Raw genomic sequence first — 7,671 nt, 5'->3', positions numbered from 1 at the left:
TTTGAGGGTTATAACATAATATATTTGAAGCTATAACAATATATATATATATATATATATATATATATATATATATATATATATATATATATATATATATATATATATATATATTTGAGGTTAATATAATATATATGGGGTCATAACAGTATATATTTGTGGTTATAACATTATGTGTTTAGGGTTATAGTATAATATATTTGGGGATATAATGATCTGTATTTAGGGTTATAACATTATATAGTGGGTAGATAATGGTTTGTGTTTGAAATGATAACATTATATATTAGGGTATATTATGTTTGTGTTTGGAGTTATAATATTATGTATTTGGAGGTTTTAAAATTATGTAGTTGGATATATAATGGTGTTTGAGGGTATAATATTTTTATAACACCAAATATATTATGTTATAACCCCAAATAAATGTTGTTATAACCCCATATATATTATATTATAACCTCAAATATATATTGTTATAACTCTAAATATGTTATGTTATAACTTCAAATATTATGTTATAACCACAAATATATGTTGTTATAACCCCATATATATTATGTTATAACCTCAAATAATATATATATATATATATATATATATATATATATATATATATATATATATATATATATATATATATATATATATATATATATATATATATATATATATATATATATATATATATATATAACTTCAAATAAATTATGTTATAACCCCAAATATATGCTGATATGACACCAAATATATTATGTTATAACCCCAAATATATTATGTGACTTTTCACATTCCACTTCACACGTGCGTGCCGATTTTTTATTAAAATAATATAGATTAGATCTGGGTTGGGCTTTTGAGAGCCGTCTTTACAAAAGACGGTCTCTCAAGAAAGCGTCTGTTTAAACTATTTTATAGGATATTATATTCTTAGACTTTAATGTTATTGAGTAGTCAAATTAAAACAAATATAAGCTATCAGAATATATATTAATCTATTACACTAGTAATCGATTGTATTTCAAAGTTTGATAATCAAAATTTAATTTATCAAAGTAATTCAAACTAATCCAAACTAACTTATAGGCTATTATGTATTTATAATTATTGGTGACCTTGAATAATTTAAAGTAATAAATCTATTACACTAATAACTCAAAGTATCCTAAATTTGCTGAAATAAGGTTTGTCTTGTTTTCAGCTAAAAAATTTAGTTTACAACAATTTAGTTAATAATCAGTTCGAATTTGCTTCAATTCGGTTACAAATTAATTCTAGTTAATTTATTTTGGGATATTATCAATGATACCTTGTGTTATTGCACTTTATCATTGGTATCCCCGTGATTTTCGTAATTTCAATAGCACCCCCAAACTAATTACAAATGTGACACTTTTTAAGTTTTTTCCGTTAAGTGGCCGTTAATTTTTATAAAAAAGCAATAATGGTTAGTTTAAACTTCTTCCTTTTTCTTTCTCCTCTTCCTTTACTGCTTCTTCAAGGTTTACTACTTCAAATGCCTTAGATTTACTACCTCCATTAAAAGATATGGAATCCAAAATTTGAGATACTGTTTTACTTGAACAATTTGGGAAGAAACTTGACACTCATTTCAAGTTTCTTCGTCGCCTCTTTGAAGCCGTATAGACATAGTTACGACAGGTGAGTTAGCTTGAGTTATACGAGTTCATCAAGTCGATATGTATGGGAACATCTCCATGGATTTTATGTGTATCCCAAGTTAGACAATTGTAGTGTTGACAATATGACAGCTATATGAGATTAAATGAGACTTGAGTAGCCATGACCCATGAACAACATATTTTTTATTTTTTTTTATAAATTGCAATTAAAATTGAAATCGGCCACGACCCATGAACAACTTATTTTTTATTTTCTTTTATAAATTGTAATTGCAATTAAAATTGAAATCGGCAATCAAAAGCTGAGAAACATGAAATTAATCCTTCAATTTGTGGAAGCCATTCTTGAAAATGCCGAAACCAAAGAGAAATCCAATGGCAATAACAACCAGAATGAGACAAATGCAGAGCATACAAACCTTACTCGGACAGCAACACATCTTGTGAATTTCAATATAAATGGCGATCGAATTACTGATTACTGATTACAAATACTGATTACTGATTTTGACTGAAATCGAGTTTCTCGGTACGAAGGAGATGGAGTATGGAGTAATTTTGAAATTTTATAGAGAGAGAAGTGATGAAGAAGCGATACCCAAAAAACCAGTAGTCTGTAATTATGATGCCAATAGTTGGTTTTATTGGTGTTGATTGATGAATGATGATTCGCAATAGAAGTTTTTATTAGGGATTATTTCAATAGTGGTAATTGAGCATGGGTCGTGAAAGTAGCAAATTTAAGGTATTTGAAGTAGTAAATTTTGAAGAAGCAGCTATGGAAGGAGAGAAGGAAAAGGATAGGAAAAGGAAAGAAGAACAAACTAACCATGGTTGGTTTTTCATAAAAATTAACGACCACTTAACAGAAAAAACTTAAAAAGTGTCACGTTTGTGATTAGCAAGATAGTTTGGGGGGTACCATTGAAATTACGAAAAACAAAGATAAAGTGCAATAACACAGGGGTACCATTGATAATATCCCATTTATTTTTAATTACATCGCATGCAGTTTTGTTCATAATTTAGGTCGGATATGACTCGGTTCGGCCACTGTTGAATTCAAGTAATCTTGATGAACGATTTTATGTTGATTCTAAAATACAGGCGCAGATTAGGTTCAATTTTGTCCTTTTCGGCTATCAATGTGTTCGAGTACAACTTCGATTCGGGTAATAATGCTTTGGTAAACAAAAAAAAAAAGAAGAAGCTATATTTGGGTCAGGTAACTTTCGTTTCTGATTTGGGTTTTCGGGTCGAGTCACATTTGAACAACTCTAATAAAAGTAGTTTACAACAACATTTCATCATGCTAATGTCATGAATCGGTCCCACCTAAGGGAGGGTTTAAACGGTTGAATGTACACTATCTTATCTTTTATTTCATAGTATTGAAAAATTTTATTACCAAATAACCAAACAGTATACACTCCTCCTTAAGGAAAGAGTCCCGAACCATTTAGAATAGGCCCGTACTACACACATATATCCGAAAATTTGAAAAGAATAAATAAAATAATATAAATAGTCAAAAAATAAGTAATTTTTGAACTTTATTCCTAAAATAAGCATTTTTTGCCCAGTCTAAAGATTCGGCACTGTTCACTGTTAATAACAGCAAACAAAGATTTTGACTTTTTTTTGACTAATTTTCCTTGTTCACTGTTATTAACAACGAATAATTACTTGATGCTATTTTGGGAATAAAGAGAACTGATTAAAAATGGTCAAAGTCTTTGTTCGCTATTACTAAAGTTCTTGACCTTTTTAGTCCAAACCTCTTTGTTCGCTATTATTAATAGTGAGGCCGAACCTCTAGACTGGGCAAAAAGTGCTTATTTTGGAATAAAGTTCAAAAATTACTTATTTTTTGACTTTTTTTATATTATTTTACTTATTCTTTTTCAAATTTTCCATATATCCTGCTTGATATCAGCTACTATATCTAGACAAAGAGCTAATTAGTTTATGAACAAACTCCTCAGACACTCCAGCATTATAGAAGGTTGTTTTTGATTTGTTTGCAAATGAATCTAAGGTTTGAACTGTTCAACTCATGAATGATGAGTGAAAAAAGTATAACTCAATTAAAGCAATTTTTATAAGAAAAAAAAAATTTTGAGAGAAAAAAAACATGTGTTACAATGTTTTTGCGGTTTTAATCCTAATGTGTTTGGGCATTTGGGTATATATGTTGACCAAAATACGGTGAGGACAATCTAATCTAATTTCATTAGGAGAAAAATTCAAATTCTTGCATTATGTTTGGATCGCAAATTACGAGGAAAGAAAGGAAGGAAAAGAAAAGGAAAAGAAAGGAAGGAAAAGAAAAGGGAAGGAAGGAAGGGGTATGTAGGAAGAGTGCACCTTATTTGTTTAGAAGGAAAATAAAAGAAAATTAAGTGTTTTCCCTTTAAATTTTTTTACTTTAGAAGAGATTGTATTCTTAACAAAATATTCTATGAATTACATCCAAATTTCTCCCTTCCTTTTTTATTATCCAAACAAGAAATTCTCCATCTTTTCAAACCTTTCCCCTTCCTTTTTCTCCATTTCTCTCTATTCAAATACAATGTTAGCAATCATCTCCATTGTAGTCCTTATTGATATTTTGAAGAGATCCTAAGTTTTCATCGAACAACATTTTCTCCATGTGCTATGGTAGCAAACCTTTTGGATGAAGTGAGTTTATTCTTGTTAGGGTATCCATGGATCTTGAAACATCATTCTACGGAATGACCTTCGCTCTTGCAATGCTTACAAAAATATGTAGGTCTTATGGTATTGTTTTGGTTCCTACCTGGCCTTTTTCCATAGGAAAAATTACCGTGAATAATACAACCTTTCAACTTTTTCCCTATAATAATACAAATTTTGATTAACCATAAATAATACGAACTAAATGTTGTATTTTCCTCTAGCATCCCTTACATGATGGCAACCTACAATTAGGGATGAAAGTTTGGTTTTTGGTTTGGATTTGATACAAATTCAAATCAAACCGAATAAAATTCGGTTTTGATATTCTAAGTCCAAATCCAAATCAAAATATTTATAATCCAAATTGAACCGAAGTGAATTTTAAAATACCAATCCAAATTGAACCAATTAGACCGAATTGCACTGCTTGGTATATTTTTCACCGAAAATCAAATTTGCATGTATTGTTTCAAACTTATCATTTCTAAAGCTCCTAAATAAATATTAATAATTTTAGGGTTTTTAATTTGAAAAAGTAAAAAAATTTTAACAAAAATCTTAAAAATAAGGGCAAAAATTCAAACAAATCAAATGGAAGATATAATTCGATTTTTTCGGTTTTTCGGTTTTGTTGGACCCTAGACCGAGTCCAAACCGAACACTGAATTATAATTAAAATTCAGTCCAAACCAAACCAAATTTAAAAAATTGTCAAACCAAATTACTTATTCGATTTGGTTTGGTTCGGTGTTCGGTTTTTCACCAAATTACTTACATCCCTACCTACAATTAGGGGTGTAAGTAATTTGGTGAAAAACCGAAGACCAAACCAAACCAAATCGAATAAGTAATTTGGTTTAACTATATTTTAAATTTGGTTTGGTTTGGACTGAATTTTAATTATAATTCGATGTTCGGTTTGGACTTGGTCTAGGGTCCAACAAAACCGAAAAAATCAATATGTTAAAGCTAAGGCATGTTATATCTTCTATTTGATTTATTTGAATTGTTGCTCTTATTTTTAGATTTTTGTTAAGTTTTTTCCTTGTTCAAATTAAAAACTCTAAAATTTTTAATATCTATTTAGGTGCTTTAGAAAGAATAATTTTGAAACAATACATGCAAATTTGATTTTCGGTGTAAAATATACAAATCGGTGCAATTCGGTCTATTCGGTTCAATTTGGATTGGTATTTTAAATTCGGTTCGGTTCAATTTGGATTATAAATATTATGATTTGGATTTGGACTGAAAACTTCAAAACCAGATTTTATTCGATTTGATTTGGATTTGTATCGAATCCAAACCAAAAACCAAACTTTCACCTCTACCTACAATAGTAGGTCCCTTTGCCTAAAAAAAACTTTCCAACTCATCCCAACTCCCCACCCTCTCTAACACTGCTACCACCCCTTCACCCCACCCCCCATTCTGACATCATTCTCATCTTCCACCATCGATCCACCAGGAAGGCAGGAACACCACCACCAACAAGCCACTAACCACCACTAACCGCGATATCCACCCTTGTAGACCCCCACCCTCTAAAACACAATCATTACCACCACCATCACAAATTTATTGTCATTACCACCACCATCATAAATTCATTTTGTCAATACCACCATCAACCACCATAAAAAATTAATTACATACTCCCAAATGTAGAAGAAAGTTTTTGAACTCTAGATTTGTAATGCAAGAAACACAAAGGCAAATCAAAAACAGAAATTTAGAGATGAAATCAAGACATGTAAGACATCTTTAACTTTGAGAATTATCAAAGGAACTTAATATGTGAAAAAAAAAAATTAAAGTGAAGAAAAACAGAGGACAAAGAAATGCCCCAAAAAGAAGGAGAATATGTTAAGTTTTGGGTATTTTCCCCCTTGTTCATTCATAAAACCATCAAGAGTATATATATACATGATCAAACAAAAATAATTGGGCCAAAGTTAGAATAAATCCCATAATGCAAAATACATCGAAATTAAATGTAAATTGTTCAACACCCCCCCTCAAGTTGGAGCAGACGGATCACAAATGCCCAACTTGCGTAGGAGGAATGTAAACTGTCGTTGACCCAAAGCTTTAGTAAAGATATCACCCAACTGCTCATGCGTGGAAACATGAGAAGTAGAAAGAAGACCCTCTTGAATCGCATCCCGTATGTAATGGCAATCAACCTCGATATGTTTCGTCCGCTCATGAAAAACAGGATTCTGGGCGATATGCAAAGCAGACTTACTATCACAGTACAACATTATAGGAGCAGAATGATCAACACCCAAACTAGAAAGCAGACCCTTTAGCCATTTGAGTTCACAAGTGATAGAAGCCATTGAACGATATTCAGCCTCAGCCGATGAACGAGAAACCGTATGTTGTTTCTTGGTTTTCCAAGAAATTGGAGAACCACCAAGAAACACAATCCATCCAGTCAATGAGCGACGAGTAAGAGGGCAACTAGCCCAGTCAGAGTCGCACCATCCAACAAGATGTAAGTCACAGCTAGAGGGAAGAAGTATACCTTGACCAGGAGAACCTTTAAGATAGCGGACAACACGTAATGCCGCATCCCAATGCTCCACACGAGGCGCCTGCATAAATTGAGCAAGAATATGAACTGCGTAGGCCAAATCAGGCCGAGTGAAAGAAAGATATATAAGACGACCAACTAGTCGACGATAGCGTTCTGGAACCTCTAACAAATTACCACATGCAAGAGCCAAAGAGTGATTTTGTTCAATTGGGAAAGGAGACGGCTTTGCACCCAACAAACCGGCCTCGGAAATGATATCAAGAGCATATTTACGTTGACATAAGAAAATACCCTCATCATTACGAGCCACCTCAACCCCAAGAAAATACTTCAACCGCCCAAGATCTTTCATGTGAAAGCACGTACACAAATATTGTTTGAATGCAGAAAGAGCAGAGGAATCATTGCCAGAGATGATCAAATCATCGACATAAATCAGAACATTAAGTTGAATAGAACTGCTCCGGTAAGTAAACAAGGAATAATCAGAGTACGATTGGCAGAAGCCATAGTGTTTTAAAGAAGCAGACAGTTTAGCATACCAACATCTCGGAGCCTGTTTCAGTCCATACAAAGATTTTAATAAGCGGCACACCTTACCATGTGATGAAAAGCCAGGAGGGGGTTTCATGTACACCTCCTCTGTCAAATCACCATGTAGAAAAGCATTATGAACATCCATCTGATGCAACTCCCAGTTTTTAGCGGCTGCAACAGCTAGAAAAGCACGCACGGTCACCATTTTCGCAACAGGAGCAAAAGTCTCATGATAATCAATCCCTTCAA

Source organism: Amaranthus tricolor, chromosome 5, assembly GCF_026212465.1.
Source record: "Amaranthus tricolor cultivar Red isolate AtriRed21 chromosome 5, ASM2621246v1, whole genome shotgun sequence".
NCBI lineage: Eukaryota > Viridiplantae > Streptophyta > Magnoliopsida > Caryophyllales > Amaranthaceae > Amaranthus > Amaranthus tricolor.
The sequence above is the reverse complement of the archived record's forward strand: the minus strand, read 5'-3'. Positions refer to the sequence as shown.